The sequence below is a fragment of the Cebus imitator genome, unplaced genomic scaffold, assembly GCF_001604975.1.
Source record: "Cebus imitator isolate Cc_AM_T3 unplaced genomic scaffold, Cebus_imitator-1.0 Scaffold82, whole genome shotgun sequence".
In the NCBI taxonomy this organism is placed as follows: Eukaryota; Metazoa; Chordata; class Mammalia; order Primates; family Cebidae; genus Cebus; species Cebus imitator.
In genome coordinates, this window is record NW_016107397.1 from 6,731,979 (window position 1) to 6,740,877 (window position 8,899).

General features: G+C 43.6%; 1 protein-coding gene across 1 annotated transcript in view; it reads left to right on the plus strand.

The window, feature by feature from the left end:
- Nucleotides 1-8,899, plus strand: part of RAC1 (Rac family small GTPase 1) — a 29,502-nt gene that overhangs the window by 3,192 nt on the left and 17,411 nt on the right. The window lies entirely within an intron of this gene.

Below are 8,899 nucleotides of genomic sequence, written 5' to 3' on the forward strand. Positions count from 1 at the left end.
TTTTTTTTAAATAAATCATATTGCTGATAATTATTTCAGCATTTCTAAAACTAAAACATAAGCAAAGCACATACATTTATTTAATACTACAGATTATGGACCTCTGTTTGAATTGGCTGTTTAGTCAAATAACTTGTTGAATGCCTATCGTGGAATGTGGATCCTCCCTTCAAATCCCCACCCCACCACTTACATTTGGTAACCCTGAGCACATCACCCACCCCCCAAGAGAGGTGCCTCAGCAGAAGGTCAACAAGACTAAACTAGATGTTGATTAATAACTACCTTGCAGGTGTTCCTTGCTGAGCGCTTAGTAAGTGCCAGGTAGTATTACTGTGGTTTCACGACTGTGAGGCTCTGTGAAGGTAGTATTAGGCTTAAAAGCCTGTGGCCCTGAGTTTTCAGTCTTTTTTTTTTTAATTACGAGCATTTGAGCAAGTACAGTCTATTTTTTAATACTATGTTTAGTATTGATGTTGATTAGTGTTAAGTGATACTGCAAGTGAAATATACCTGGCTAGGTCAGGTGGCTCACACCTGTAATCCCAGCATTTTGGGAGGCCAAGGCGGGCGGATCACCAGAGCCCAGGAGTTAGAGACCAGCCTGGGCAACATGATGAGACCCCCCCCCCCAATCTCTACTGAAAAATATAAAAATTAGCTAAGTGTAGAGGCATGAGCCTGTAGTCACAGCTACTCAGGAGGCTGAGGTGGGAGGATCACTTGAAACTCAGGAGGCGGAGGTTGTGGTGAGCTGAGATTGTGCCATTGCACTCCAGCTTGGGTGACACAGTGAGATCCTGTCTAAAAAAACTGTTAAGAGATACACCTTCAGCTTGGCCGGGTGGCTGAAGCCAGTAATCCCAGCACTTTGGGAGGTGGAGGCAAGCGGATCACCTGAGGTCCAGAGTTCAGATCCAGTCTGGCCAACGGACAGAGACGGTGGTGACACCCCGTCTCTGCTAAAAATACAAAAAAAAAAACTGGGCTTGGTGGCATGTGCCTGTAATCCCAGCTACTCAGGAGGCAGGGGAATTGCTTGAACTAGGGAGGTGGAAGTTGCCATGAGTCAAGATCATACCACTGTACTCCGGTCTGAGTGACAGAATGAGACTCCGTCTCAAAAGAAAAAAAAAAAGACATCATCTTACATTCAGGTATTTATAAACAACTGTTTTATTATTTATTTTTATTTTATCTTGGCTCACTGCAGCCTCTGCCTCCTGGGTTCAGTCGATTATCCTGCCTCAGCCTCCAGAGTAGCTGGAACTATAGGTGGCTGCCACCATGTCCAGCTAAATTTTTGTATTTTGTGTTTATTTATTTTTTTGAGATAAAGTCTTGCTCTGTCGCCCAGGCTGGAGTGCAGTGCTGCTATCTCAGCTCACTGCAACCTCCGCTTCCTTGGTTCAAGCGATTCTTCTGCCTCAGTCTCCTGAGTAGCTGGGACAATAGACGCGTGCCACTATGCCTGGCTTGTTTTTGTATTTTTAGTAGAGATGGGGTTTTGCCATGTTGGCCAGGCTGGTCTTGAAGTCCTGACCTTGTGACCTGCCCGCCTTGGCTTCCAAAAGTGCTAAGATTACAGGCGTGAGCCACTGCACCCAGCTGGATATTTTTATTTATTTACTTACTTTTGAGACAGAATCTTGCTCTGCTGCCAGGCTGGAGTACAGTGGTGAGGTCTCGACTCACTGCAATCTCCGCCTTCTGGCTTCAAGCAGTTCTTCTGCCTCAGACTCCTGAGTAGCTGGGACTACAGGGGCGCACCACCATGCCTGGCTAATTTTTGTATTTTTAGTAGAGACAGGGTTTTATCATGTTGACCAGGATGATCTTGACCTCTTGATCCACCCACCTCATCCTCCCAAAGTGCTGGGATTACAGGTGTGAGCCACCATGCCTGGCCAGGAAGCCATTTTTAGAAACCTTAAATTGGCCGTGCGCGGTGGCTCAAGCCTGTAATCCCAGCACTTTGGGAGGCCGAGGCGGGTGGATCACGAGGTCAAGAGATCGAGACCATCCCGGTCAACATGGTAAAACCCCGTCTCTACTAAAAATACAAAAAATTAGCTGGGCATGGTGGCGCGTGCCTGTAATCTCAGCTACTCAGGAGGCTGAGGCAGGAGAATTGCCTGAACCCAGGAGGCGGAGGTTGCGGTGAGCCGAGATTGCGCCATTGCACTCCAGCCTGGGTAACATGAGTGAAACTCCGTCTCAAAAAAAAAGAAAAGAAAGAAACCTTAAATTTACCGTTTATAACTTTCTGTCTTTTGCATCAGTCAACTGATATCTTAATACTGCTTACTTTTTCACATCCATATCATCAGGTAGCTCTTAAAATCGTAGTCTTCCTAGAAAGGAGTTGTTTTTATCAGGAGTCCTGCTACCAAGGCAGTATTGCATGTGATCAGAAGGAATATTTTCCTGCATTGTCTTTTTTTTGAGGAAGGGTGGGTAAGGAGACAGGAGTCTTACGCTGTTGCCCAGGCTGGAGTGTAATGGCGTGATCTTGGCTCACTGCAACCTCCACCTCCTGAGTAGCTGGGACTTCAGGCACCTGCCACCACACCCAGCTAATTTTTTTTGTATTCTTTTCTTTTTTTAATTCACCTGAGTGCAGGTGGGCTACGGCCGAAAACGGTGTTAGCCTTTTTTTTTGTAATTTTAGTAGAGACAGGGTTTCGCCATATTGGCCAGGCTGGTCTTGAACTCCTGACTCAAAGTTATCTGCCTGCCTCGGCCTCCCGAGGTGTTGGAATTACAGGTGTGAGCCATCACACCCGTCTCCTGCAGTGTCTCAATATGAAAAATTTTTCTTTCTTTTCTTTTTTTTTTTTTTTAAACAAAACTCATGACTACTTTTGTGCCATTAATATGAAAAATTTCAGAGTAGTGGAATGCATTGTATAGTCAACATACACATACCCATGGCCGGGATTCTATCACAGCATTTTGTTTTACTTGCTCATTACACTGTATTTGCTTTATCGTGTCTTCTGTTATCAGAGGGAACCTTTTAAGAGGATTTTAGAGGAGTTGATTTTGAAAAAGAGTAAGAGTGTGTGCAGTTAGAAATAAATTCCTATTTTTGAACTCTGTTCAGCTGGCTTGCATCAAACTATACCAGGGTTAGACTTGATTCTAGAAGGGTGGTCTAAAGTAAAGCCTGCTTCAGACTACAACTCAGTTATACATAGCATCTTCAGACTGAGTGTTGAGAAACTTGATGCAGTATCTTAATTTTTTGAAACCTCTAGTGGTGATGATGGCTAGCTTTCTTTATATTAATTGTGATGTCAGTTGTTGGTAGAAGAACATCATAATTTTATTGGGTTTTGCGTTTATTTAGCACTGAACTACTCTAGTGATACAGTATTCTGAACAGATTTTATCTGCATAGTTATGCAGTTGAAGGCCTACGATTATAGAATCCCCATATTATTTCTCAGTGTAAATTGAGGACCTTTATGTAAGGCCTTTAATTTATTCAATAAGTATGAATATGTATTCAACACTTTATTCTACTGTCTTGTCCTTAAAATCTGTGTCCTCCCCCTCCCCCCTCTTTTTTTTTTGGCTGTTTTTTGAGTCAGAGTATTGCTCTGTCACCTAGGCTGGAGTGCGGTGGTTTGATCTTGGCTCACTGCGTAGCTGGGATTACAGGCGCATGCAACCACACTCAGCTAATGTTTTATATTTTTAATAGAGATGCGGTTTTGCTGTATTGGCCAGGCTGGTCTCAAACTAGTGGCCTCAAGTGATCACCTGCTTGGCCTCCCAAAGTTCTGTGATTACAGGCATGAGCCACCACGTCTGGCCAAGATCTGTGTACTTTTAGACAGCAATAGATGCTCTGTATTTTGGTTTACAACTGTAATTGTCATTGGAAGAGTTTGGCTTTTCTATCCTAAGATCACCTTGTCTTTAAAAAACAAAGGCAGTGCAGAAAGTTCTTATTTTTGAGCTTCCTGGATCCTTTTTTTTTTTTAACATGAGGAAATTCCTAGTATTTCCAGATTTATTGATTGTGTGTGCTTTTAAGTTTTGGTTTACCAATTTTAGTAACACTAAAGTTTACCCTACTCCTCTCAAAATGGAAGTAAAAAGTTCTCTTGACTGGGTGTGGTGGCTCACACCTGTAACCCCAGCACTTTGGGAGGCCAAGGTGGGTGGATCTCCTGAGGTTATGAGTTCGAGACCAGTCTGGCCAACATGGCAAAACCCCATTTCTACTAAAAATGCAAAAAAAAAAAAAGCTGGCAAGGTGGCATGCACCTGTAGTCCCAGCTACTTGGGAGGCTGAGGCAGGAGAATTGCTTGAACCCAGGATGTGGAGGTTGTAGTTTGCTAGAGTTGCGCCATTGAGCTCCAGCCTGGGCGACAGAGCAAGACTGTCTCAAAAAAAAAAAAAAAAAAAAAATTAATGGAAGAATGAAGAACATAATCGGAATGTAAGTTATTTGCTTTCATTGTGGTTATTTCTACAGGATAGGGCAGGGGAAACACAGATAGGTTAAAAAAATTGTAGTGTCATAAGCTAGGGGAATATCCAGTGTAGAAATGGCATGAACTTTCTTCCTGAAGACTCATGTTCATTTCCTAGAGTGATGGCATCCCTCAATGATTCAAAAGAGGTTGAACTGAGCAGTTAATTATATAAAGTTAGAAATTCCAAAGCCAGTAGTAACCTCCAGAAATTCACCAGCAGCATCAGTCAAGACTTGTGGCCAAATACAATTACCATTTTTCGTGGGGGAAAGGCCATAGAAAGGCTGTCACGTTGCCCAGTGCAGATGTTGACTTGGTTTGTGGAAGTACAGTAGATAAGGAATAACCTTTTGATTAAAACTTTTACTTAATCTCTTAAAATGGAGAAAAGAAGAAAGAAAGAAAGAAAATGGAGAAAAGAAAAAGGTTATTCCACAGGAGTTGAATTTATATTTTAAGACTGCATTTAGCAGTTGTACTTTGAAGTTGTACTTCAACGTAAGAATCCTGTAATTTAATAATTTAATCATATTTTTATAGCACATAGATTTGTAACAAATAGTGCTTGGTAATAAAATTTCAGTCATATCAGATTATGCCAGTGCCTTGAATTTCTTCACAGTTAAGCCTTAGCTGAAGATTTCTTTTGGGAAAGGAAGTTTTAGAGCATTTTAGACACATCTGATTGTGTTAGTGGGTTTGTTCCTCATATACATAGAAGAGACTTAGGACAGGATCTTAAAAGAAGTGATAGTGACGTTTTATCATAACAGTCAAAACCTTTAATAGCAGCTTCTCCTTGACATTGAGCAGCAACTTTTATCTTTTTTTTTTTTTTTTTTTTTTGAGACGGAGTTTCGCTCATGTTACCCAGGCTGGAGTGCAATGGCGCGATCTCGGCTCACCGCAACCTCCGCCTCCTGGGTTCAGGCAATTCTCCTGCCTCAGCCTCCTGAGTAGCTGGGACTACAGGCACGCACCACCATGCCCAGCAAATTTTTTGTATTTTTAGTAGAGACGGGGTTTCACCATGTTGACCAGGATGGTCTCGATCTGTTGACCTTGTGATCCACCCGCCTCGGCCTCCCAAAGTGCTGGGATTACAGGCTTGAGCCACCGCGCCCGGCCTTTTATTTTTTTTAAAAAGGTCCCTAAGAGCCTTGGGCTCCACTTTCTTCCTCAGCTACCGCATCCAAACCATGGCTAAGCAGTGCTTGTTCTGCCTTCAGGTTCAAGCAGTCCATGAAACAGCCCACTCGTCTCACTCTTCAGTCTCCATTCTTGGTTCAGGGCACCATCGGTGGCTCCTAGACGCAGCAGCATCTTTGTGTGCCCGCCTTGAGTGAGTCCGTGGCATCCTCAGGTCTCCTGACACACTGCAGTTGGAGGCTTTTTCTAAAATTCAGTGCTTTCTTGGCATCTTAAAACCTGTGGCTTTCCAAGTAGGATCTAATCCCATGTCCTTAACAAGTGGAGGTAACTTTATTCCCTGTGCCACTGCCTGCCCTCCTTTTGTTTGTTCTGGAGATGGGGTCTTGCTTTGTCACCTAGGCTGGGTTGGGGTGGTACGATCACAGCTCACTGCCACCGCAAATTCCCGGGCTGAAGGGATCTTCTTGCCTCAGCCTCCTGAGTAGCTGGGAGTACAGGCATACACTACCATGCCCCACTTATTTTTGAGTTTTTTGTAGAAACAAGGTCTCCCTGTGTTGCCCAGGCTGGTCTTGAACTCCTGGGCTCAGCAGTCCTCACCTCAGGCCCTTGTGCTGATAATACAGCCTTCTGTGCTGCGATTACAGGCCTAAGCCACCATGCCAGGCTTTTTTAATTTAAAAAACTTATTTTTTTTGAGACAGGGTCTCACTTTGTCCCTCAGGCTGGGTGCAGTGGTGCAATCTGGGCTCACTGCATTGTTGACCTCCCGCCTGAATTCAAGTGATCCTCCTGCCTCAGCCCTCCAAGTACCTGAGACTACAGGTGCACAGCATCAAGCCCACCTAATTTTTGTATTTTTTGTAGAGTTAGGGTTTCTCCGTGTTTGCCAGGCTGGTCTCGAACTCCTGGGTTCAAGTGATCCACCCGCCTCAGCCTCCCAAAGTGCTAGGATTACAGGTATAAGCCACTGTGCCAGGCCTAAAAATAGTTTTTTGTTTTGTTTTGTTTTGTTTTTTTTTTTTGAGACGGAGTGTTGCCATGTCTCCAGGCTGGAGTGCAGTGGTGCAATCTTGGCTCACTGCAACCTCCACCTCAGGCAGTTGCCTCAGGTTCAGGCAATTCTCCTGCCTCAGCCTCCCGAGTAGCTGGGAGTACAGGCATGTGCCACCACGCCCAGCTAATTTTTGTATTTTTTAGTAGAGACAGGGTTTCATCATGCTGTCCAGGATGGTCTTGATCTCTTGACCTCGTGATCCATCCGCATCGGCCTCCCAAAGTGCTGGGGTTACAGGCGTGAGCCACTGCACCCGGCCAAAAATAATTTTTCATCTCTAGAAATGTTAGCTCTTTTGCTGTACATTTCCAGAGCTGCTTTAATAATAACAGTTGTCACACCCATAATTTCATGTAATGATCACATTCCTAGTATTTAAATTGAATAACTACACATATGCCATGATGTCTTGGTCGTTGATATGTCTTTAGCATCTAGTGTACTTCTGGTATAGCACACTGTTGGTTGGTATAAATTGAAATTGAATTAATGCTCACAGTAGTTTGGTGATGGAGTTGGTTGTCTTGCCTTCACTTTGCAGGTGAAAAAACAGGTGCGAAGAGATTGAAACTTGCCAAAAAATTACAGCCAGTACATGCTAGAACTGGCCCTGGGTCTCAAATCTGGTCTTCTGACTCCAAAGCTTAGGCTCCTGCTCATACAGGTTTATTTTCACATTGTAAGCTTTTTAACATAGATTTTTAACAAATGTATGTCCAATGAGTCATTTCTGTTTAGAAAGCCTTTAGGAGTTGGAAGCTACTTCCTGGTGATGTAATGTTTGACTCTTTGAAGTCTTTGGAATGGGGAGTTCCAACTTTTGTTAAGCCCTCAATAACGCCATGAGTGACTGAGTATTGGCAAGACTGGCTGGGCCTGTTATCTGCCTTGTTGAGAGTGAGGGAAAATAGAAAAGAAAGTGAATTCTAATTTATAGTAGTTGAAGTTGAATGACAAAAGTCTTACAAACTATGACACTGATGTATCATTGTGACCTTGATAAACAGCACAGCAGAGAGAAGGGCTCATTAAGGAGAGCACTTGGCTAACTGAACCCTCAAGATGCCATAGAGGAGGTCTCACAGAAGCCCTTAACCTTGTCCTGTCAGTGTTGTAAAAATTGGAGGCCTTTATGTTTTGCTAATGACGTGGTGATCTTTGTTATTAGGTGATAGTCTCTTGAAAAACATTCCTGGTGGTTGGGAGACTTTGAGCCACCACTCTGACTTCTGCCTGGTGGCACACTGGTAATACTAGGATTAGTCTCTACCCATATCAGTTGTGCAGGTGGTGCTCCTTTCTCTGAAGTATTTCTACACAGTTCTCTGTTTGAAAAGCTTGACTCTATCCTCCCTGAGCCGCTAATTAATATGTCTAGGATGTATTGTGATAGGCCATGCTTACAGACTTATGGTGCTGTGAGGATTGGGGCTGGGGGAGGTGGCAATTGAGTACAGCTGAATTAATGTCAGGACAGTTGTGGTGGTTTATTGACTAAGCACTTTCTCTCAAGAGAGTAGTCATTGCTGATTACCAGAGGGGAGGCTCTAGGGATGTGGTGGGATTTTGAGCTGTGCCACTTAAGGCAGCAAAATAAGAGAAGCAAGAACGTATAGGCGGCCAAGGAAAGCTGTGTTTGTATATTAGTATTAATTAAAATAACTTCAGGCCGCATGTGGTGGCCCATGCCTGTAATCCCAGCACTATGGGAGTCTGAAGTGGATGGGTCACCTGATTTCACAGGAGTTTGAGACCAGCCTGGCCAACATGATGAAACCCCGTCTCTACTAAAAATACAAAAAATTAGCCAGGCATGGTGGTAGGTGCCTATAATCTCATTTACTCAGGAGGCTGAGGCAGGAAAATCACTTGAACCCATGAGGCAGAGGTCCCAGTGAGCCAAGATTACATCACTGCACTCTAGCCTGGGTAACAGCACGAGACTTGGTCTCAAAAAAAAAAAAAATTAAAATATCTTTGGGATTGAATTTAAGGTTTTTGGATGAAAGGCCGTATAGATTTCACAGAAGAGACTTGAAGTTGTTTTTTAAATTTTTATTTTATTTATTTATTTTTTTTGAGACGGAGTTTCGCTCTTGTTACCCAGGCTGGAGTGCAATGGCGCGATCTCAGCTCACCACAACCTCCACCTCCTGGGTTCAGGCAATTCTCCTGCCTCAGCCTCCCGAGTAGCTGGGA